Raw genomic sequence first — 25,902 nt, forward strand, 5'->3', positions numbered from 1 at the left:
CCCATTGTCTCCTTTACTCTTAACTCAAGGATGACAGCTGTTCTTTGGGGCACAGAACCAAAGCTGTAATCCTTGGATCTGCCTAATGGTATTTCACTCTTTCTTTCAGATAAATGGATCTTCCTAGGCTGAAACCCTAAAGCACACTACACAAAAAAATGATTCCGAAAGGTAGCTTAATCAAAACACTTGACAAGCCATCAAATGCTTATGCTGTCTTTTACTAACATTCAGTAGAACACACATTGCTACATGCTAGAAACTGATAGCTCAAAAGCCAATTGATGTCACAGAGAGTGCTGAAGTGGTTCATGAATTTAAAATGACAACAAATGCTTTGAAAAAGCAAAGTGGGCTAGATTTTGATTGAACGTGCTAATTTTCAAAAGAATAATTTGCTAGCTCAATTTTATACAGTGCGACCTGTTAAGACTATTTGGAATTCACAGGGGCTGGTGATAAAATAATATTAAGCTCTATTATCCATTATCAGAGGAAAAGATACCAGCATCCCTTTCGTCCCTTGTCGGGTTTATCTGAACACACAATAAGAGGCCAGCCATGAGACGACAGAGGACAGAGGCTTTGTGATCAGGGAACAATCTGACTGAATGAGTGACAGAATTTTGAGGATACATTCCTGCTAATTGGATTCCACCTTGAGACTAAGGCTTTAATTTCTACCACTTGAGAAAACAGAGTTAAACAACCTCTGTCCTTAAGGCAAGATTAAATTGAGTCCTTTATCATAGGTATCCATGGAGGAGGAGATTAAGAATTCTCCCCAGTCAGTTAACTCTAGTAAATATTTAAGGGGAGGGTCTCATGGTAGAGAAATGTTTCTTCATAGCCAAGTTGCCTTCACCTGCAGAAAATCAAATACAGAAACCCAGGACTTTGGGGCTTGATTAATAAATTGATAGTAATCCTTGACCTCCTTCTGCTCAGCCACTTTAGAATTTTTCCTGATTAAATCACCACGGAGAGGATGGCACTGAGGAAGGTACCAATATCAGTGGTATGAGGGTTGACCCCTAAATCTATTTTCTGGTTGTCTGACATCTCCTCTATTTAATTATTTAAGGGTCTTTTAGGGATCCCCACTTTACTTGAATGTTAGAATTTATCATGGCTGAGATTAGGGTGAAGTGAGGGAACCACTCACCGTAGGAACAAAATTAAGGGAATGCCAGAAAATTCAGTAATCAAGATAATAATATGTAACAATAATTGAAAAAAATCAAAACTAATGCAAAAAACGTCCATGAGAAACAAAATATCAATATTTTCAATATAGTCCATTGTTTGTTTCTGACGCTGCATTGCTGTGCAGTGGGAGCAGTCCTTTCCATTAATTCTGGTCCCAGAGTCACTGTGTCTTCATTAGCCCTGAGATTCTCCAACAGGTGCATTTGTGAGGGTTGACAATGACATGGGAACAAACCAGACAACCATAGGGCTTATATAGAGAGTTTTTGTTGGTTTATTTCTGCTTTTGGTAATACTTTAGTATTTTACCACTTGGTTCAAAATATGAGAGGCTTTCTGAATAAGTGAATACAAGGGTGCATATTTTTTTTCTATTTGTAATGTACAGCCAACATAAGCTACCTCATCTGCCACATCTGAATGTTAGAATAAAGATGCATGAAATTTCAATTAACTTTCCTATTTATGCTTTTAAGAAGCCACAGTCCAGCAGGTGACTTGATTATACCTTTCCCCAGTATTTAATTTGTATTACGTTCTTTGAAATGTGATTAAACACCCTTTTCACAAATCCAAAATGAGGATTTTGTTTCAAATTTAGGAAGAGTCGATCCTGATTGACAAGCAGTAAGAAAGGTTGGGGAGAACTAAAGGATTTTATCCCTGCTCTGGGCCAAAAGTTCTAATTTAGAAAGCTGCCCGTAGAGGAGCTTAAGAAAGATTTACTGGAAACATTCTTTTGGCTTTTAAAGCTCGTTGTAATGGGTAACCTAAATGCCCCTTTAGTGCGGTCTGTAGTCGTCTATCAGCAAGGGCAGAAGTGCCCATTCTAACAGGCTACTAGATAACTGAGGTCACAAAGTATTTATCAAGACATTCTGCAAGTGGATCAGTGGGAAAAGCACAACGAAAAGAATCATTAAATACTTCTCATAGTTTTAGTTCTAAAAAGTATAACAGTCGAAATCTCATCTCAGAGTTGTCATACACTTGTTATTGTTTTCATTAATTGTAAAGATTTAACTCTTTTCCTATACCATTTCACCATTTCAAAAAACTATCAAGCGTTTTTTGTCCCCATTTTAATTCCTAAAGGGTTCACAAGACAATATTTACAATATTGCATCCAATGTGAACATCTGAGAATGCCTGCTTTCTTGAGGTTTGAGAGCCAATAAAGTTTTAGATGGCACTTATACCAACGTTTATAGGTGACCTAAGTTATGAAGATGAGAGAATCCACTTAAGGATATACATATTTCTAAGGATTTCCTCCTCCTCTTCTTTCTCTTCCTCCTCCTTCTGTTTTTGATCTGTGGTCGTTTGTTTTTAAGTGGGATGGAACTGAAAACATATGTCTACATCAACATGAAAAGAAGGTAAGCACTTTACTCTGAATGTAGAAGAAACATTGACTGTTAGCAGGCAATAGGAGAGAGAGCAGAATCCAAAGAAGGTACAAGGTTTAACTGTCAACACAGGCGATCTCTTCATTAATGAAGTCATGTGAATGACGACTTCTAAGTAAAACACTTTGAGGAATAAAGGATTTAGCTTTAAAGGCGTAAAGGAAACAGAGAACAAGGGAGTTGTCAAGAATTTAAAGGGACTTCCTAGAGAAGTGCTTCAGGCCCCTGCCACGGTTTTACATCCAATACATAACTAAGTGCATGACTCTCTTTAAGCAGAATTTAATTTTTCCCCTTCAAGTTTGGTAGGCAATAAATAAACAGATTGGACTAGTTTAGCAGGCATCAGGTGACAAAACTAAAATTATTTTTACATTTATTTTCTGACATTCCAAGGTATGCTCTCGAAGCCATTATGTTATTTTTAAAGTTGTGGGTGTTTGTTTACATAAAACACAAAATGTGTGTTTATTTTTAGAAGAGTTTATAGGTCCAGGTGATTTTCATTTTCCTCTTTATCGGCATATAAGTTGGCCAAGCAAATTTCATAATGACTAGCAGTAGAAGAGAAAAAAAGTGAGATAAAGAAAAATAGGAGAGACTATATAAAGAAAAGAGCTGACAGTACGGATTCTTTAACCCATAAATCTTTTCTTTTTCCATCTACATCATATTATTTAAAATTAATAGCATGGACCTATATTAACCCCCAAAGAGTATGGGATGTGAAACTGACGGGAGAACTTGCAAAGGGGTTTTTCTTAAAGAGGATTCTCTTGTTTTTGTGGTGATGCTATTTGAACACCTAGTGTTGGCTGTCAAGATTCAAACTGTTCTTTTATGAACACCTCCCTATCCTACCCCAGTGAATAGATTCAAGAAAGAATAAAAGGAAAGAAACGATGAGTCTAAATTTCTCTTCTTCCTTTTATGAAGGGGAAGTCAGGATTTGGTTATTTTGTCAGGGATGAATAATCCATATGCCATTAGAAGTAGTTAATCCTAACAGCATGAGTCCATCAATCTCTCCCCTCTCCCCTCTCCCTTCTCCCCCCTCCCCATCCTCTCTCTCTCTCTCTCTCTCTCTCTCTCTCTCTCTCTCTCTCTCTCTCTCTCTCCACAGTCTGAATAGGGTTAATGTATTACTTTGCTCTCCACATACATTCATTCTTTTCTTCCCTCAATAATAGGCTGGCACCTACTATGGTATGTAGCAAACAATTCTGGTGCAGGCACTGCGGTTGCAGTATTGAATGAAGCAGTGCTATCATTGCCCAAAGATTTCTTAATCTCTTGTGAGCAGGGATATGGTGCGTCTGGGTGTCTGTGTGCCTATTACCATTATCTGCATAGGATAGCTTCTCCCAGGCAGAGGTTCTTCAGTAAGCACTAGTGCATTACGTTTATTTCATTGATTTCATGTCCACTCATGTTTATTCAGGGGAAAGATTACTTATTTTGTTTGATTGATTATCATTATCAAACAAAATACATTAGAGACATTCTTACCCTTAGTAAAAATTCTCAAAGTTAAATGTTACCCCTTACATGGCTTCTTGTTCATATAATAAAAAGGTGCCGGGCCCCTATCGTGTGCTAAGCACTGATACTCGACAAACTGAGATACAGAGACACGCGTACCCACCCACACCAACAGTAGAGTGCCCCCTTTCCTAGAGAAGAGCAAGTGCTGAATTACTCCATTTCCTTTTCTAAATGCAAAGGATAACCTAACATAAAGGAGTAATGGGTAATCCCATCAAAGGGCCAAAGAACAGTGATGTAAGATATTTAAATATTTTAAGCAGTTGCCAAATACTAGAAAATTTACTCAGCAAACTGACTGATCACTTTGTTGGGGGGGGGGGACCCAATAAACAAAACCAAAATTTAAAATAAGGAAAGAACGTGCCTGCATCTACAATATTACCTCCCCACAACTGTTCCATTGTAAGCTTCCTCATGTGGGGTTGTATTTAACTTCTTAGTTGTTATTTCTGGTTTATTTTCCCACTGACAAGTTAATATGATTTAGGACACATGCTGATTTCAATGAATGGATTTCATTTCCTTCCCTATTTCCATAGACAAAACATAACACCATGCAACAAAAATACTCAAGCCCATTATCTTTCCTCCCTCAATATCTAGTTAGCCGAGCTGCTAGTGGTAAGCGGGTTCATCTTGGGAGTGACTGCATTTGGAAACAGACAATATTTTACCTTTTATCAGGGCAGAGAGAATCCTTGGAGATCCTGAGTGGTTTCCAATGAACCCATTGTAACTAATGCGTGTTTTTCTCTTGTTCACTTAAGAGCTGAGCCCTCTGTGTTACATTTTCTTTTCACATGTTTTCTGTTACTTTAGTGCTTTTGTAGATGTCTTACCTTAGATTTCAAATCTGTCTATGTGTGTTATACATGTCATCATATATACTCATGGCCCATTGGGAATTGCTAATGAATATTTTCAGAAATAGAAAATGCCAATTATAAAATAATGCCAATTAAGCAAAATTAACAGAAAGGTATTATTTTTAACATGTTATGAAGAGTTGAAATTGTTGATCTGTAAATTGCTCTTCTATCAACAAAACACACCAATGCATTGGAAAGAACAATGATTGAAATACATGAGTAGACAATCCCTAGAAGAAGAAACACAAGTTGATAACTAATAAAAAATAATCTTCATTCTCATTATCAATAAATACAATTTTTAAAAAGCAGCAAAGTATATTACACTGTCTTTATGTCAAATCAACCCCAAATTCCAGAAGCTAAAACCAGGATGGTGTATATCTTATTCTTGCTATTTGACATTCATGAGTCAAACAGCACGGTCAGTACCTACAGACCTCACCACAGATGGCACGGAAACTATGTAACTTTGCCAGGTAGGGCAGTAAGAAAGACAGAGATCTCTGCAGTGGTTCTCACTGACCATTAAATGGTAGAGCTCAAAGGCCATTGGGACTCAAAACTCATTTGGCAGAAGTGGTTGGCCTCAGCCACCCACACGTTTTCAGATTTCCTTAGAAGTCTAGAAGTAACAGCTATTTGATGAGTAGCAATAATGACAAGGGTACGCCCTTGCCCTTTCTCCATTTCTCTCCACTTCTAAGTCATATTATTAACTCACTTCTTCTTTTCACTGTCTAGCACCTACTCCTGCCTCTCCACCCAGAAGTTAAACTCTACAGAAGCTTAAGAGCACAAAGTAGAACACAGTCTACTTTTTTCACCACTGTATGCCATGTAACCAACATGGTCTGGTGCACAGAAGTTGCTCATTAAAGACTTTGTAAAGGAATAAAGAACATATTTTCTTAAATCTATCAAGATCCTCTTTAAAACAATTAAGCATAATCCCAAAAGCTAGCCAGGGTGAAATGTGTTTGGATATTCCCATATGCCACTGGCTAATCAGAAATCTGGGTTTGCAGTTTCTGAAAATCAATTTGGCAATATGTCACAAGAGACTTCAAATATGCAGATACTTTGTTAAAGTGATTTATCTCATTAAAGTCTATTCTAAAGCAATAACCGTAAATATGAAAAATCATTTTGGAGAAAAATGTTTGTTTTAGAGCCATTTAACATAGTAAAGATTTAAAAACAATCTAAATTTCCAATGATCACATTATGGTTAAAAACGTTTAGTATGTTTATTTAAATATTTGATATTCTATCATCGAAAATTAATGCTATTGAAGAAAATACTCATAATGCAATGTATATGCAGCATAAGTTACTATGTTAAATATATACATTAACCAAAGGAAAAATAATACGGAGAGATTCCCTATTGAGATGTCAACAGAACTTTCATTCCCACCTTATCTTCCGACATCAAACACCTAGAACTGACTGATTAATTAATAAGTCCATAATAGCAAAGGGAAATAAGAGAAAGTACCATTATTAAACGGCAATCTTTGAGGAAACATAAAGAAGGAAAGTGGACAGGATCTGATTGACAAAGAGAGAAGCAGATCCCGGAATATGAACATAAGTGAGCTGTCAAAAAAATGGGAGCTGTTCTGGATATCCTCCAGGTATCAATGAAGCCACAGAAAGAGGGGTGAGTACCTGGGTCCCATCTGGGTGATCAGAGAAGAAAGGTAGGCTAGCTTCTCTCCCGCCCACGTCTGATTATTAAGCAGTAACAGCAGAACTGTTTGATTCCAAACTACAGCAGTGCTTGTTGAAACAAGGAAATTTCTCTGAGATGGAGTAGGAGTCAACACACTTCATTTCGGACCTCTTTGACAGTTACCCTGATACATGCAATTCCCTGGGGATCCGGTGTTGCATTGGAGGTACTATTTTGGTCAGAGACTGGGTGAAGGGGAGTTCCAGACCCTTCTTTTATTTTGTCCATCCTAAAATAGTACGTCTTATCCAACACATAAACATAAATGCACTTAGCAACATAGTCTCTGACTATGTTATCTAACAGTGAAGAAAAAAAAAAACATCATTATTAAGGATACATTTAAAACTATGCAGTAATAAAAACAGTCTCACTATAAATTAAATTCTGGACTTGGGAAACAGAAACAGAGTGGGTATACGATCCTCGGTACCCGCTGTGAATCAGATGTGGGCCAAGACTCCCATTGTCACCTGACCTTCATAAGCACCTCTTTGGCCTGTGCACCACAATGGTCCTTTCCTCAGTTCACCGCTGGTCTTTCATAACTTCCAAAGCCTCTGGACATTTCCATCTCCCTCATGCAGAGTAACCTTGGTAAACTGTTTTGAGTCCGTCTACTAAAGTCTTGAGGGAAGATTTATTCATTCCTATTTTCAGGGACCTTTCTTAAAAGGACCGGGCCTCCCTGTCAATCAGGGAGCTCTGGGACCTGCGTAAGAAGCAGCAAATCCCTACTCTACTTACTTGAATCAAATCCCTGCCTGGCTGACCAAAAATTTACAACTTACATAGACCAAACAGAACTTCAGCGTGCTGACTGTTTTATCCCTAGGGACACCTTGGTCAGTCTGCCACCACCACCGCCACCACCACCACCAACGCTGTGGGTTCAGCCTCAGGATCTTTGCACTTACGTTCCCTCAACAGGAAATAGCATTTCCCCTGACTTTCATATATGGATTCTGTACAGATATCATCTCCCACAGATTTTTTTTAACCACTGAAGTTGACATACCACTGGCCCACCCCCACTGTTATGTTTTATACTCTTTAGAGCAATTTTCACGACTCAAAATTATAATTGTTTCGGCTTGTTTGTTGACTACCCACTTTCCCTGGCTAGAATACAAATCATGAAATCAAAGACTTTTCTCTCTTGTGGTACCTAAATGGTGTCTTCCATGTAATGGACATCCAATACACATTTGTGAAATAAAGAGGCAAATGAACAAGAAAGCATGGCAACAAGTTACAAGATGGGAATCCTTCAAGTACAAAAACTGGTCAACATAAAGAAGCAATATATTAAATTTATATATTTAAAAGAAGAACTCGAAAGACCATTATAGGGTTTGACCAAAATATTATAGAAAGCAAACACCAGTCAGATTGATTTAGATTTCCAACTCTGCTTATCACTCAGTTATTTCTTCTTTCTAACCTTATTTATTTGTAATATGTTAGCATTCCTATACAGATAATTTTAAGCATTTGCAAAAGAAAGGGGTTACTACAATTTTGGATACATTATACTACAGTTCATTATACTACATTATACTACAGATACATTCAGCTACAGTTTTGGTAGCTGAAACTGGAAAACATCAACTCAAGTCTGTTATTTTTTCCATGCAAATACAACCTGAAAGTTCACAAGAGAAACCAATAATTTCAATAAAGTATCTGAAAGTAACCATCCAGGATATTCTTCTGATGAAGAGGTGAGAATCATCTAAACTTAGTTCTATTTGTGGAGACACAGCAAAGAATGGTTCATTTAAACCAAGCTAATGCATATCGATATTTATAGGTTTGTTTGTTTGTTTGTTTTTTAATACAAAGAAGAATGCTATGCATCTACTAAAGCTATCTTAACAAAAGGGCAGGGTATATTTTCTGTCAACTTAGCCAGTTAAAAGAACTAAGCAATGAATGATTATCAGTTTGCTAAAATAAAGTTTACTTAGAGATGATGACATAAACTTCGATATTGATTTATGAAGAGGTTTTGAAAAGGGAAATTCTCTGTAAACACATGGACTCAATGGGCCATCAATAACCGTGACCTTCTTGCTTCATTTATCCTGATTTTATCCTCAGAGGCTAAAAATAAATATCAGATGCCTAAAGAAAGGTGCAAACAAGTTATTCTAATAAAACTCTTCACAGAACTCATTTTTAAAACTTAAAATACCTCCTTGCCACTTAGTTTGTGTCTCAAGTATATTCATATCTGGTAAGCATCTCTAAACCATGCATCTTTAAAACACATAGGTTTAGATTGTTAACAAAATCTTTATTTCCTGTACTAAGTAAAATTCCGTATTCAAAGACAAAAATGTACCTGAACTTGGACAACTAAATACTTATTTTAGACTAATATATTCAGTTGCACCCAAAATTACTTGATGGAAATTTAAATTAATGTTATTGAAATTATATTGTTCATTTTATTATATAGCTTTCTCAGAATGACATGAAATTGTCTGAAATTGTATTCAGTTTGAATAAGAAATACAGGCATCACGACAGACAAAATTACGCTCAATATTTTGCATATTGCATGTAAATATAATGATATTAAATGATATTCTGCCCATAAGTAATCACCATAAAAATTGTTTAAAAATATAAGGTGGTATTTAGGAAATGATATGCAAAATGTTGAGAGTAAATTTGTATATAATAGTTACAATGTACATTATTTCACATATGGATGAACACTGAATAAAAATTTAAATGAATTTATTCTATTAGGTACAGATGATATTTTTAAATTTAAGAAAAACACAGAATATAAAAATTCATACATAAATCAATAAATCACATGTAAATCATATATAAATCATACGTAAGTCAATAAAAGCAAGTGAAAAAATATTTTAGAAAAAAGTCTAAAACATCAAGTTCAACAAATGGGATTGTCTGAAAGTCAAAATAAATAAAATACAGAAAAAATACAACGTATAATTAAAATAGAAGTGAAAATGTCCGAGTAGAATAGATAGGGACCTTGAAAATGAAAAGTTGGTAACATATAACTATAAAAGTCAAAAGTATACAAACACAGTTACTAAATTTACAGAAAGATCAGAGGAGCATCTAAAGAAAATACACTCAAAGAGATTAAATGTGAACTCACCTACCACGATGTTTGCCTAAACCAGGGTATTTTATTCTTCTTCCTTTCTTCCTAGAATCTAGATAGCTGATGACCAGAAGAACAATAAAGCAAAGCATAAAATGGAAATTTGGGTTTCACAGCTTGTCCATCTCGGTAGATGCAGCTCCTGTCAGTGACATACATACTACAACCAAGGAGGGTGCTTGGCTGAGAGGACAGAGACTTCTTCCACTTTGCATCTGAGATACTGAAAGTCATCTGATGGGAGAAGTCAGGTAGGAAGAGGCATGGTACTAGGAAAACAGGCCCAAGATAGTTCATCCTTTCCGAAACATCCACAGAGACATTTGATCCATGACAAAAGGTCCTTGAAATGTGCTCCTGTCCAAAAGGTCCACACTCAGAAAATGTCCCTGGGTTTAAATCATCAATAATATTTTGTTCTACTTTGGGTTTATAGGAGTAATACATTAAAAATACAATCTTTACTGGTCCAATAATTTTGGCTGTACTGCCAATAATAACCCTTCTTGGCGAGGTAGCCTGGTGTGTCATGGCACACGGGGTTAGGTAGATGGGTTGGGGTTCGGATCTTGTAGAAGACTGGTGTTTTATATTATCTATGAGGACCAAATGTCCACGGATGTTTTGGACCAAGGTTCAATGATTGATAGGCCTGGTAGTTTTCAGAATATACAGAGATTAGAATGAGAACAGAGGCAAAAATGTCTCCTGCCTTACTAGTCAAAGTGGTCCTTTGAGTTGGTGAATTTGGTTCACCTGGGAAATTGACCGAAAAACAGAATAATGGGTTCCCCTCTGTTGTCCTGGATTGCAGCTGCAGTTTGAGAAGACGTACCAGTGACTTGTATGCACATTGAAATCTGAGAATCACTGGTGTAGAGAATAACATGAGAAATGAGAACTGTGCCTGAAGAAATATAAATTCTAAGAAGAAGCACGAAACAAACCACAAATATCAATTTAAGGGATCAGCAGGGGGTTAGGGAAGTGGAGAGACTGGATTCATGAAACAAATGGGAAGCACATTCCGAGGGAGGACCAACCATGCCCAATGTTTCAGAAAAGACCAATAAAGTAAACACTGACATGTGTGCCTACAATCTGACCATTGTGCCAGCATTAGGAATGTTTCTGGAACAACTGATATTCAGCGGCATAAGGGAGAAGCCAGATTTGATTTCTCTGGCTTAGTAAGTAATTAGGAATTGAAGAATTTAGAGGGACAACTAGAGAAGACATCACATTTACAAAATGCTGGCAGTGAAGGTTGTGAGATATTTCATGGCACTGAGAGGGTTGAAGGAACTGTTTTGTTCAAAGAAGAATAAGGAAGCTATCGCCTCCTCTGGGAGAGAAATGAGAGACCCAAGGACGAATGCAGGTAGCATATGCTTTATGTAAAATAACCTTACATACAAATTAATAAAATTAACATAATTAAGGGAGAGGCATAATTGGAGAGGCTTTCCAATTGTCTTTCTGTTTCTCTGAAAAAGAATAAGATCAATTTTGTGTTTACGAGCCTGGACTCTAGCATCACACTGCTTGAGTTGAATTCCAGTTCCCCAGCCCCTTTTCATTTTTTTCCCTGTAAGATGGGAGCCATAATCAAGCCTTTATATCAGAAGCAAACTACAGAAATTGCCCATAGGTGACTAAAGCAGAGAAGGAATTAAGAGGAATGGAGACAGTCACAGAAATTTCCAGTAGCCTGGAAGTCAGCAATGGGCAGGATCAATGGCAGCCTCAGTAAGAGCATGGTTCATCTCTACAACACCCCACTGGCTCATGGCCTCTTATGCTGCTCTCTGGGTCTGACCGTGAAGTTGGTCAAAGAGACTGAGAAGAACTGGAGACTGATGACGGCAGTCCAGAGACCTGTGATGCTTAGAAGTCTGTGAGAAGGAGCCACTGGAGAAACAGAAATGTCAAAAGACAGTGGGATTCAAGACGGAAGAATTTGGGGAAGAGGTCAAGTGAGACAAAGATATACGTACTTTTAAGGGATGTGTGTGGTCTGAACCAAAGGAGAAAATTTCTATGTAAGATTTTGAGAGGACCATTATATAATAGGGCCTGCAGTAAAGAATGTTAATATTCACATTCATATGAATATGAGAGAGAGAGAGAGAGAGAGAGACAGAGAGAGAGAGACAGAGAGAGAGACAGAGACAGAGAGAGAGAGAGAGTTCAGTGATTGAAGGATGTGTAGTTGTACAATGTGTGTGTGGGGGGGGAGGGATGCTAACCATGATCACAAGGAGTAGAATTACTATGCTAGGAATTCTTATTTGTTATGAGAGATCAATTCTATAGAATTGCACTCCAATCCTGAAAGGTGATCACTGAAGACCTTAAAAATGGATCAACTCTCTGAGACTGAAACATGCCGAGAAAGAAGGATGGCAAAAGGAGGAGTGAGATCTGCTAAGATGTCACAACTAGAGAGTATCCTTCAGAATATGAAGGAGAGAGCAATATGAGAATGACCAACTGCCAGGCCAACATGGGGGGCGGTGAGGTCATTGTGACTGGGCCTCTATGTGCCAGGGTGTGCAGTGGGATCTACAGCTTCAATGATAGAGAGACGTGGGAGAATTGCAGAGCTGGTACCACCACATATGAGTATATGCCGGCCGCCTCCAGGCGGTCCACAGTGCTAAGGAGAGTGATGGCATTGGTGGTGTTGACTTAGAGAGCAAGCCGGGTAGGGATTCTTGAGCTAATGGAGTAGAGAAAGACGGAGTTCTTGTTAGAACAATGGCAGTGTGGTGGTGCCAGAGAGTGATTCATCAAAAGGTATGTGCCACCTGGAGAAATGCCTACTAAGTCGATTTCAGAATGAAGACATAGAAGAGCCCAGGATAGAATTATCTTCAGCATGTGGTGAAACTCATTTATCCAAAGGTGTGTGTGTATGGGGCAGGGGCGATGGGGGGGACAGAAACGCATAGCGAAGCTTCCTTTTTACACATATTTGTGCCATCCCCTCTCCTAAAGCAACCTTCCCTAATTGATCATGGTCACCTACCATACTGAGCCCAGACAAGCCCTGGAATCGTTCTCCACTGAATGAGTGATGCAGGCAATCTGTCTATCCAAGGCAGTTTTCCCACAAGACAAAATGTCATTGCCGATGATGGCTTGGCTACAAAGAGGGATCAAATAACACAGGGAAAAGAGGTCTGATAGATTGCTCATGGGGGCATTTACATTAGGAGAGTTACAGAGTGGACAGGTGTTCAGAGAACCAAGTTAAGATGCTGAAACAATACAGAAATTAGGAAATTAATACAGGTAGGAGGAAAGCCGCATAGGTAATGACCGAAAGCATATTCTTGCCCTCCTAGTATTAATTGCTAGCATTACCTCGAAGAAAATTAGTGTTTAGCATCAGATTGAACATTAAGAATGGCCAAATTGGTCATATTAGGGTGTGCCTAGTTTCTGCTACTCCCTTTGTAATGGGACAGATCCGATTTAATCATCCAAGCGATTCTTTAGGTTTAGGCTTACTTTTGGTTCTATGTACAAATATCAGGCACTCTACTTTAAGAGCACTTAAAAAAACTCAAGGAACTTCTAACCCAAAGATTTGTGACATGTGTAACAAGAACATAAAACTGAAATTTGCTATGAAAAAGGTATGTCTCCAGGTCACTTTTAACATGAACAGAAAAGAAATAAAAATCTCCCAAACCTCCCTCTTCAAACTAGAGAGATTTTCTTTATTTGTTGAAGCTTGTTAATTGTATATCTAAGCTTTCCCCCTGAAGTCCTTAATTATAATACAGGCTTTAGCTTTGCTTCATCTCATAAGGATTTTTCTGAGAAATAGCCGTACAATAATGTGGTTTTATTATTAAAATAATTATAGCAATATATCAAATACTATCAAATTACATAATGAAAGTGCAAGGAATAGTTGCAGATGATTAAAAAGAAAGATGGGTTCTAGAATGAAAACACGATTATAAATTAGCCTGGAGAAAGGAAAGCCACGTGGTACACCATGAGGGTTTATCACTTAAAGTGAGAACTAGGAAAGAAAAAAGGTGACATAATGAATCGCTAAAGAACAATATGTATGTTAGATATAAAAATTAAATGATGAGGGAAAGTCCAGTGTTTTACTCTTTATAAGAAACAAGAAAGGTAATTCTATATGCAATTTTATTCCTGGGTCATTTAAGAAGAACAAAAATAAAAGGTAAATAACTGAATTTATTATTGTATTCCAATTGGACCTGTACTGTACCTAGATATGTATATAGAAAGTGGCTGGCCGGAGGGCATGGGGGCAGTGGGGAGACACAAGATTTATCTCTTAGGTAAGTAAACTTTCCCTAACCCCAAACGTAACATTTATCACTAGAGGCAACAGGGATACTATTGGGCAATGTGACACAAGGCCTGTAAATATTCTAAAATTCCAAGGAGAATTTTTTCTAGATCATCCTGGCTGAGAAAATCTCCACTTTGTGCTATATATGTATGAGAAAACCAGTTGGTAAGAAACAGAACAGAGAAAAAATAACAGTAGAAAAGTCGTGATGCTTCCTCCAGATGTTCTGTGAAACTTTACTTTCATTTAATTGCTTACAGCTTTAACTTTAATATGTACTGCAACATATCCATGACATTTCATGATAATCACGTCATAATTGAGAATTGTACTTCTTTCCAATATACAGTGGACTCTTGAACATCCCAGGTTTGAAACGTGCAGGTCCATTTTTATGAAGATTTCTTTCAGCAAATACTGTAAATGTGTTTTCCTCTTATAATTTTCTTAACAACGTTTTCTTTTCTCTAGCTTACCTTATTCTAATACTAAAGTTTACAATACATATAGACAATGTTAATAGATAGTTTATGTTATTGATAAGGCTTACAGATGTTATTCGTAGTTTAAGTTTTAGGGAGCAGATTTTCAACTGAAAAGGGAGCCAATACCCGTAAGGTCATTTAAGCAGCTATTTACTTAATCCAGGTGATATGGAGGGTAAATTGGACCAAAGAGTTAGTAGAGCAGATGGTGAGATGTATTGAAATCTGAATCTGTTTTGAAAAGAGAGCTGACAAGATTTGATAATTGATAAGATGCATAAGAAAGAAAGATCAAGTACTGCCCACTGGAATAACGGTTCTATTGACTGAAACAGGAGAGTTTGGGAAAGAAGTATTGCGAAGCGACTAATATTTTCACATTTCATGGTTAGGGTTTACTGAGCAAAATTTGGCAATCTGAATTCAAAGGTAATTGAATCATGTTTGGGAAGTTACAGATACTGAATTACTCCAGATATATTTACAAAGTATCTCCTTAAGAGCCCTTTGCCACTTAGACATTTCAAAAGGTTGTGTCAATTTAAGAACCTCTCCTAGTCCCTACCCAGGGAGGATCTGTTTACATTAGAAAAGAAGAGTTTCTCTTCTGTTGCTCAGCAATTCCTATAAAATATCCAGATTCCATAATTTCAGAGTTTCTTAAAATCCATGTACTAGCTAATATTGACTGTTATACCAGTGTCTACTTTTAAGATGCAATAATATAGCCCCTAAATTCTAACTCCATTTCATCTACTCCATCCTAAATCTATGTTCTGGATTATATTATCACCCCAAATTATTCCTGCTCTAGAATCTTAAATTTCAAATATGATAATCTTGGAATGCTTTCTCTTATCCTTCTAGTTTATTCATCCTATTAAAAAAAATCTTATCAAGATATCTAGTTGAAAAAAGTCTTCTTTCCTTGTCTTTCCCAGTTTTGGTTTATCTTTATTCTCTATTCTACCTGGACAACAGAGAGATAGTTTGTGAAGCTGAGATACTAACAGGAGAGGTTCTTGGTAGAGGTTCAGGAGAGAATCAAAAGCAAAGAAAAAAAAGACCATCTAACAAGAAAAACAAACAAAACCTACCAAACAAAAAAGAAAAAAGAAAGAAAAAGCAAAAAAAAAAAAAAAAAAAAACCAAGCAGAAAGGGCTAAACTGGGAGGAAGCAGCCAAGTATGAAGCAATAGGACACAAGGCCCCAGGGAAACTAGGTAAGGCTAGAGATTCAGAGTCACGAGGAGGGGAAAGGGACTTCTTTTCCAAGACATTTAAACTTATTTGTATAGGGATCAGAGGCAAAGGGGAGAGAGAAAATAAGATCCTGATTTCTGATTCTGCAGGGCTCTTAGTCACAGAAAGGAGGGGCATATCACCCAGGTATTATTAGACGAGCAAATAATAGTTTACCTGGGACAAGTTATTCAACTTCTGTATGTCCCATTTGGTTCATCTATTAAGTAAAGATATCAATCATACCCATATCGTAGGCTTGCTGGTAACTGACCCAATTAATATCTGTAAAGTGATAAGAAAAGTTCTAGGCCTTACAAAGAAATATTAGCTGCTATTGTAATTATTATCCAAATTATGGTGAGATATCATGAACTATCTCTGTTCCACAGTCTACATTTGATTTACTACCTATCCTCTTGAAAGTGCAAATATAGGGAAATCTTCTCCTGATATAGAAAACCGCATTGAACAGGTTTTAGATTTTAATCAATCAAGGAAGATCCCATAAGGTTTTCACACTCTACAAGCTCTTCCTCTCAGGACCAGACATTCTGACTTAGACTGACAGGGCAAGTAGCCAACCTCATCCATTCTGTCTTGATTTCATGATATATCGTATATATACGGGACTAGACACATGGAAAAAAACAAAAACAAAACTGATTATGAATCTAGCCAAAACCTTAATCTAGTGAGTCTCAATTTACTCAACTGTATCCTAATTCTCAATTTTGTAAAAATTTTGTGTAAGGGAAACAAAGCAAAACTAAAACAACAAACAAACATTTCAGAATCTGGATAGATTATTTTATCCCAAGGTAGAAACGGATTGAACAAGTATGATTAAAGTGTTATATCTCACACAAGCACCCTGACACGTTATGTCAGTGTACCAAGAAACTTCGTTCAGAAAATGGCACAAACATCAAAATTATAACATTAAAAAGCCAAATGCAGCTTATTGAAGGATTATTCGGACTATTGTATTCTGTATGTCACTACGCTTCTCTATGTGAATTTTGAAAATAACCTGTTAATAATATGAAAACATTTGATTTTCAAGTAAGTTAACATATCTTTTAGTATTCCAACAATTTAGGTTTATAAAAGGGAAAAATAACAAAATTCTGTGATCCATTGGTTCAATGTGTTTTATTTCCCTTACAGGTATAAATTATCTGTGCATACATTTGTGTCTTCTCAAAGAGCATGCCTTTTGCTGTTCTAAAGATATGTCACGTAAACATAATACGCCACTATTCTAAACACATCAAAATTTGTCTAAAAGATCTAGAAGAAAATCGCAAAGATCCAAATAAATGTATAAACACTGGATCCCCATCCGGTACATTCCTGATAAAGAAATGGAGAAAGCCAAAATTATGACTCTAACACCTTTACCCTCAAAACGTTGTCTTCTTGCTTTAAAAAGTTCACGAACTATGAATCCTGTTAACCCACAAAACTATTGTTGGCTATATTGAAAGAATTCTATGTGCAAAGATTATAGAATCAAGTCATGTTCTATGCGCAATACTTTTAGAGCGCTTATTTAAGTCTTTGGGTCCTAAAATTTCACCTGCCTTTGGAATGCATCTTACCCATCATCCCAAGCACTCAGTTACGTCAACGTATATATAATTGTGTCGGCAACTGTAACAGTGACGCAATGGAGCAATTTTTCTTTTGTTTTGTTTAACCTGTCAGAATTGTAATGGAAAAACAACTTGCAGAAGTTGTCTGTGTTTGCTTTAAAGTGCCACCCTGCATTTGCTCCCATATTCTATTTGTTTCTCCTACAAATGAACCCATTATAGAATTTTATGGCATTTTTCTTCTTAGTATGTAACTTGAGCACTAGAACACGCATTTTCATAAAATGTTGAACTTTTGAACTTTTATTTTGAGCATGACAACAGTGAAACACAAGTCTAATTTATAGGAAAGTATTGGCAGAAATGTAGACAGTGCAGCAATCTCATAAAAAGCACATGCAATTAATTTAAAGGTTTGAAAATCTACTTTTTATTCAAGCACATCATCTGTTTTGTTAGAAAATTTTACCACCGATGCTATCGCCTGTTACGGGGATTAGTAAAGTGGAAAGTGGGTCAAGAGGAAATACACAGATTGCAGCACACAGAGGGGGAAAAATGGAAAAAAGACAAAACAAAAGGAGGATACATAATAGAAAAGGAAGATTAATATACATAATAGGCTTTTTTGGACTTAGGTTTACAAGCTTAGAGGGTGCTTGATGGCACTGAAATTGTACATTAAAAAAGAAAAAGAGAGCGAGAGAGAGAGAGAGAGAGAGAGAAAGTCTCATAATCAGGAATCTAGTAATTAACATCAAAATATTAGAAAAATAATAGAAAATTAAAACCAAATAAAATGGAAAGAAGAAAACAGTAAAGAAATAAATCACTTAAAAAATAAAAACAATGAACTAAGCCAACACTGAGGGTCCAAAAAATCTAATGAGCTTCATAAATAACTGGCAATATCTATAAAAAGAAAAGAAAAGAAAAGAAAAAAGGCAAACGTTTCCAAAATCAGGAATGAAAAAGAAAGCATCAGTATGGAGCAGACATAAGATCATAAGAGGATATTATGGACTGCATGTAGCCATGAGTTTCTAATCTTGTGTGAAATGGACAAATATCTATGAAGACTCCACTTATTAAAACTAAAACATGAAGATATGGAAAATATGAATAATGTCATATAAAAAAAACATATCTTGTAATTAAAGAATAATTCTATCAAAAAAGTGAAGTCAGTATTTCAAGTCTGCCAACGAAGCTCTAGGCCTAGATGGCTTTATTGGTAAATGATTCCAGATTTTAAGGGAACAAATAACACTACTTTGGTAAACATTCATCCAAAGAATAAAAAATGGGGCTCACTTCACTCCGTTTATGAAACTCATACCACATTGACACCAAAACTTGACAAGGACATTTCAAAAAAGAAAAATTTCAAATTGACGTCTCTCATGCACATAGATGCCAAAATCCTAAACAAAATCTTAGTAAAATGAATCCAGCGACACTAGTTAAAAAAAAAAAAAAAAAGAAAAGAAAAGAAAAAAAGAAGTGCATCAAAAGCCAGCTGGGTTTACTCCAAGAATTCAATCTTAGTTATTATTCAAAAATCAGTCATTGCAAATGATCATACATTAATAGGATACAGGAGAAAAAAATAGGACAATCATCTTAATATATGTAAAAAGACAGTGGATAAAATGTAACAGAAGATAAAATTGTTAACCAAAATAAGAGGTTTTTTTTTTTTTTTTTTTTTTTTTTTTTAATCTGATTAAGAGCCCACCCTTTTAAATGCTCTTAGGATGCTTGACAGCAGAGGGGACCAGGGGCTTTCAGAGGGGCTCCCGCTAACCTTCCTAGTGAAAGTGCTACAGATCTCTGTGAACTGACTTCTTAGCAGAATGCCCTGTGTACTACTCCCCACAATACAGCAGGCTAACCACGTGTCCAGCCTCTTGGCTGATTGACACCCCAAACAGAAATGCCATACCACTCTCTCATTCCAGATGCACAGTATCCCAGGCCCCACCCCACCACTCTACTTGGGGAACTCTGCAGTAGCTGGTCCAAAGAGGAAAATGTGTCGCCATTGAGAGTGGAGCAGAAACCAAGTCATTTCTTTCGCTTATAAAGTTCCACAACCCACAGCATCTCTTCCTCATTTGTGAGAAATAAAAGTTTCTTACACAATCACAACTTAAATAAATTTAAAACAAGAAGTGCATTAGCATCTTTATTACCAATGTAATTGGTTTTCTTTTATTTTTCTTTGTGGAGATAGGGTCACTCCTTAAAATACACCACTGTAAAATCTGCAATTTAAATTTCATTTCATGCTGCATTGTAGAAATAGTTTACATAAATAGCAACCATTAATCATTTTAAACAAAGGTTAAATGTAAATTAGGATCCCGCTATTTATTTCTATGATTATTTAGAGTTTTCTGGTAAAGTTTTGTTTTTCTGAGGATGAAGAAATTAATGTTTTTGAAAGTAAAATATCTTTAAACTAAAATTGATAATTTCCAGAAATCAATGGATCTGGAGAGAATGTCATAGTATCATCAACAGCGTTTGAAGTTAAAAGGCATGCTGGCTCTCAGTTTTAGTCACACTTTTAATTGTCACAATATAATCATAAATCTCTCTTCAGGAGTTCTATCTACTCATATTAAATAAGTACATTGAACACAATTTTGAGAAAAAAATATCTTTCTGGTAGCTGTAATTTTCTGAAGAGGGTTAGAATGCTGGTTTAATTATCTTTTAGTTTATTCCACAAAAGAAGGTAGAGAAAGGAATAACATTAGTATAAGTTAGTAAAAACGACCTAATTTAAGGGGCAATGCCACAGGGACAAAATACCTGGATAAACACGTGGTTTCAGTGGTTTGTATAAATTATTTGTCCCTTTATTACGAAACACTTTAGTAATCGACCAACATTTTAGTCATCATTCTAAACTACTGTTCTTTGGTAATCACAGCTCCTTTTAAGTATTTCTATTCTTTTACTTCTTTCTGATGGTTTTACTCTTACCACAGCTTTGGTATGATACTTATGTCAAGAGTGGCAGTTTGATATTTAGGAAACAAGGTTAAATAAATAATTGCATACGATAACATTTTCCTAAAGTTCAAAATGAAAGCCTAAAAGATGTTACCTGAATTAACGTTAGCTAAATGGAAAAAGTATTTTGATCTGGAAGGACCCAAAAATAATAAAGATCACATTACCTAATTAAGACCAACTATAACAATTTACTGTAATATGAATTTTGTGAATGCTGTCTCTTTCTGGACCTTAAAATATCTTACTGTGCTGCACTTTCAGTGTGGACATGCTGGATGAAGGGGTGCTTCACACCTTACCTGGGACGGAGCAGGACAACAAAAGATGTCACCATGCTATTCAGAATGGCACATCATTTACAACGCATCCCTCTTTTATTTCTGGAATTTATTATTTACTATTTTCTGATCATGGCTGACCACAAGTAACGGCAACTGCAGAAAGTGAAACCTTGAATAAGGAGGGGCTACTGTAATTTAATTATGCTTTAAGCATACTTCATGCTGCTCTTTCCTACTCTAAAGAGCAATTGCTTCTATTTGAAGAAATGGGGACGAGGATGCGTTAACACGTTAAAAACATCACTAAATCCGATGTCATTTAGACAGTGGAAGTAAATGAGTCAGGTTCAGGAACCTGAAATCAAAACTGTAGTCACAGTAAATCTTACAGTGAAACCTACCTATGGACATTTCCCTTTGAAATCTAGCTCTCCATCACTGTATGGCTAAAGATAACACGGCTTAAGTTTGCTCCTTCAATTTGTTTTTTCTTTTAAAATCAGCAAAATCTACATTTTAATGTTGCCTGGGAACCTGAAGAAAAATGTACAGCAAGGACACAAGGGGAAACTTTGTAAATTAATTTCCATGGAGAACAAATGTCCTACAAGGTACATTTTGATACTATCCTAGAAGGACAAACACCAGCCCTTGAACACCATATGTGGTCTGCATTATGGCTTCTTGGCACCAATCCATGATCTATTTCCAGCAGCCACCATTTCAAAAATGGATGAGGACCTGGAAAGCACAGAAGGCCTAAAGAAATCACTTGAGTTCTGCTTATTAGCATACTCATTACACCTAATCAATAATTGATGAACCATTTGTGAAAAACATATGGATTAAATTACATCTTGGCTTAGGCCATTCAGAAAAGAGTCATAAATATTTTGTCCCGTTGTTTGCTGTGTAAACACGATGTCAAAACTAATTCCATAACAGATAACTGAAGCTGGGGCTTTCTTTTCTCTGCGGACCAAAATTATAATGTATTATGCCATACTTTAAATGTTTTAAAAGAATTGCCTATAGAAGCTATTGGAACATAAAATTAGTGGGATATAATGGGACCTTAAAATTTTTTTTTCAAACAGCCTCTAAGAAGTGCTTGAGAGAAAAAAAAAATAATCAAAGGCATCTATGAGCAATGTGTTGTAAAGTCTTAAAAAACATTAGGTTCTTCTGACCCACATCAACTATATTCTGACGTACTGGCATTGCAATAGTTTTCAGCTAACACAAAACCACAGTTTTGTTATTATATGACTATAGAGTCAAAACACATTAAAATATATCTTATTTTAGAACAGTTTTAAATTTACAGAAACATTGCTAAGATGGTAGAGTTTCCACATACCCCACACCCAGTTTTCCCTATTATTAACTTCTTATATGACTTTAATACCTTTGTTATGATACAGTATTATTAACAAAAGTTCATATTTTATTCTGATTTCTTTAATGTGTACCTACTGTCCTTTTTCTATCTCATGACCCAATGGAGGATACCACATTCCATTCAGTTGTCTTATCTCCTTAGGCTGGTCTGGACTGTGGCAGTTTCTCACATTTTCCTTGTTTTTGATGACCTATCAATAGTTTGGAGGAATATTGGTATTTTGCAGAGTCTCTCATTGGGGATTTGTCTGCAGTGTTTCTCATGACTAAACTGGGTTTTGAGAAGGGAAAGTACATTTCTCATCACATTGTACCGGGGTGCATGCTGTTAGCATGACTGAGTACTGTTGACACTAATGTTGATCACCTGACTGAGCCAGCGTTTGCCAGGTTTCTCTGCTGCAAAGTTCTTTCCCCAGTTACTGGACATTCCTTAGGAAGGAAGTCACTGCGTGCATTCCACACATTTGGTGGAGAGTATGCTTCACCTCCGTGAGAGTGGAATATATAAGAAAATGACTTGGGATTCCTGTGCATGAGAGATTTGTCTATATAGTTCCCTTTGTGCATTTATTCAATAATGTGTGTCTATCAGTATAGACCCGAGGATACATATTTCATACTTTGAGCTATAATCCAATGACATTTTATTTATTGTATTGCTCAAATTGTTATAGCTTCGGTCATTGGGAGATCTTTCAATTTGGTTCTGTGTCATTTTTAAAGAATACCACTGTGTGTGTGCATTCGTGTATGTGTTTTCACACACGTGTGTGTGTTTCTTAAGAACTTCCTTACATGGTGGCACTACATGGTGCTAAAGATTCACTCAATTTGTATATTTTCCATCACAGAGATGACGGATCTAAAAAAATGCAAATGGACCTTGAAAATATTTTTTTCTTTGCATTTTTCTGTTTATGCACTGTGATGAGCATAGGAGTAAACTGCAAATTATCCACACACACACACAAAAAATGGGGCCATTGATACATTACCAAGTGTAACAGTGAAAAGCAAAGGTTAAAATGAGACTCGATTTTACTACAAGGATGAGAATATCTTGCATTTTCCTTCATGTTCACAGCGACCTATCCACTCACTCTTGCCTTTACAAACACAACATGTTCTTTAACATTTTCTAGCTTCAGTTGAAGCTCATGTTATACTTTGTGAATAGCCTTTTGCTACTTATCACAATACTGCAAGTGACTTTGGAAGAAAAGCAGATTTCAAGTGCAGAATACAATTTTTATCCGTGAGGAGGTGAATCTTAAAGAAAATCACAAAATATGATCTGACTGTTATTCTGAAAATTCATTTGCACTGAATAATTAGCACCGAGGAATGAAATGTTTCTGAAGATGGTTTAACTTTCCCAAGAGTTATTTGTCCATATCTGAAAAGGAATAGTCGGTTTCTTCCTTGATGATTAATTAGAATGTGATACATAGTGTCAGATAAAGGAGTGGTACTTGGCATATATTAATGTTAGCGGAATTCAGTTTTCTGTTCCACATTACACACACCGGTGGCATCTGAACAAAAAGGACAGAATGTAAATGTACACTATAAGCCTTACTTATGATACAAACATTTAAATATGATGGTTTGCCTTAGCATAGCTTTTACAATGTTTTTAATTACTTAAGTATATTTATTTGTCATTATTTTTTGCAAGTTCTTTACTCAGTTTTCCTCTGACACTACCCATGTACTTTTGGCTCAGTGCCTTAAATTATACATAGCTATCCAAATACATGCACCAGAATTTTCAATAGCAAAATGGAAATAATTCTTGAAGATCAAATATTGGAAAAAAACACACTGATAAACAATTTTCAAACACCAAAGCCTTTAAAAGGACCAGTAATAGGCCCTTAGAGATATTTTTTTACCTGAGAGTCATATTTTCTAATTACAAATTGGATGCTTCACAGAGATAACAAAAATTTTCCCCCAAGCAAATGATATCTCATTAAAGATTATTTTAAATCTCTTTTAAGTAGAATGTGTTATTTTAATATCAATTCTGGTTGGATATTTGCTGTAAAATATTAAAAACGATTCTTTGAAAATTTAGTCAAACTTACTATCAAAATGTATGAACAGAAATGTATGATATTTAGAATTAATTTGAATTATCATCATTATATAATGAATAGGGTTTATATTACTCACTGTTCACTTGATAAAAACTTAGTTGTATTTAAAAAGTTACTTTGAAATTTATCAAATCATTCATTCAGCAAATTATTGATTGAACACTGTGTCCCAAACACTGTGCTGAGAGCCAGGATAAATCATTGAACAGAACAGACACATAACATCTTAGTGCTTATAATATAATTGTGGTAGTTACAGATTAAAAATATAATAATTAGAAGTAAATAGTATGGCAAAGAAAAGTGCATAGTACTCTACAAGTAAGGATAGGAAAACAAACATGGTTTGTATAGTAAAATAGAAACTAAACACACCACACATACAAACATAAACCAAAGCAAGATATTTAAGGTAAGATCTGAAACTTGAGAGCCTGTTATTCTAAGTATTATTTTGTCACTCAAGATTTAGAAGTGAATAAGATCCTCAATATACCTACATTGCCAGGTTCTCCTTGGGGTAGGAGTCTTAGGCGGTCAGAAAGAAAAAAAAAAGACAAAAAATAAAAACATCTTTAAAAGCATTCATGAATTTGATGTTTTGGTTACTTAAAATGTGTGATTAATTATTGAGATAGGATTTTTCTTTAAGGTAATATTATGGAATGTATTCAAGTCCATTGATAGGAACATGTATACATTGTTTATCAGTATTATTTTCAAACTATTAGTAGATACAATTGTTGGTCTTTCCACTAACTGCACCACAATGCAGATAACTACACAAATAAGTGTAATGGAAAAATTGAGTTTCAGGAAATTTAATAGACAATGAATCCACTTTGAGGGGTGAGGTGGAGAAATGGATAGCAGAATATTTATTTTCACAAGTCATTCTATTACTCTATTTTCTTCAAATTACAGAATATTAACCTTAAGCATGTTACTCTCTGGTTGAGTGAGAAATATAGAAAATATAAGTTAAAGATATTTCAGAAGGATGACAAATATTATACACTTAATATGTACTGCTTTCAGGACAATCCAAATGTGTGTGATTAATGACAAAGGGACACCACAAAGAACTTGATTATATGAATTATATGGGATTTTTTTTCATATTTTACTGGTGTATAGTTTAAGCCATTATGATTTGCAGTTTAGCATTTTAAGTCTCATTAATTGTAGAATAAAGTCATGCTTCATTTTTGACAATTAATATGATCTTACTGGAAGAGAGAAAGAATTCTGAATTGGACTCAAAGGAGAAATCTTCTTTAAAGGTCACCCTTATTAATAGGCATGACAATTTGATTATGCCACTCAATACCCCAGTCCATTCTCAACACGGTAGCTGTAGTGATGCTTTTTAAAATAAAAGTCACATCATCTTACTCCAATACTCTACACCCTAGCATGCCTCCACATTTCCCTCCAAATAAAAGTCTACAAGCACACATGATCTCGTCCCCATCAGCCACCCCTTGGACATCT

This window comes from Rhinolophus hipposideros, assembly GCF_964194185.1.
Source record: "Rhinolophus hipposideros genome assembly, chromosome: 26".
Classification (NCBI taxonomy): Eukaryota; Metazoa; Chordata; class Mammalia; order Chiroptera; family Rhinolophidae; genus Rhinolophus; species Rhinolophus hipposideros.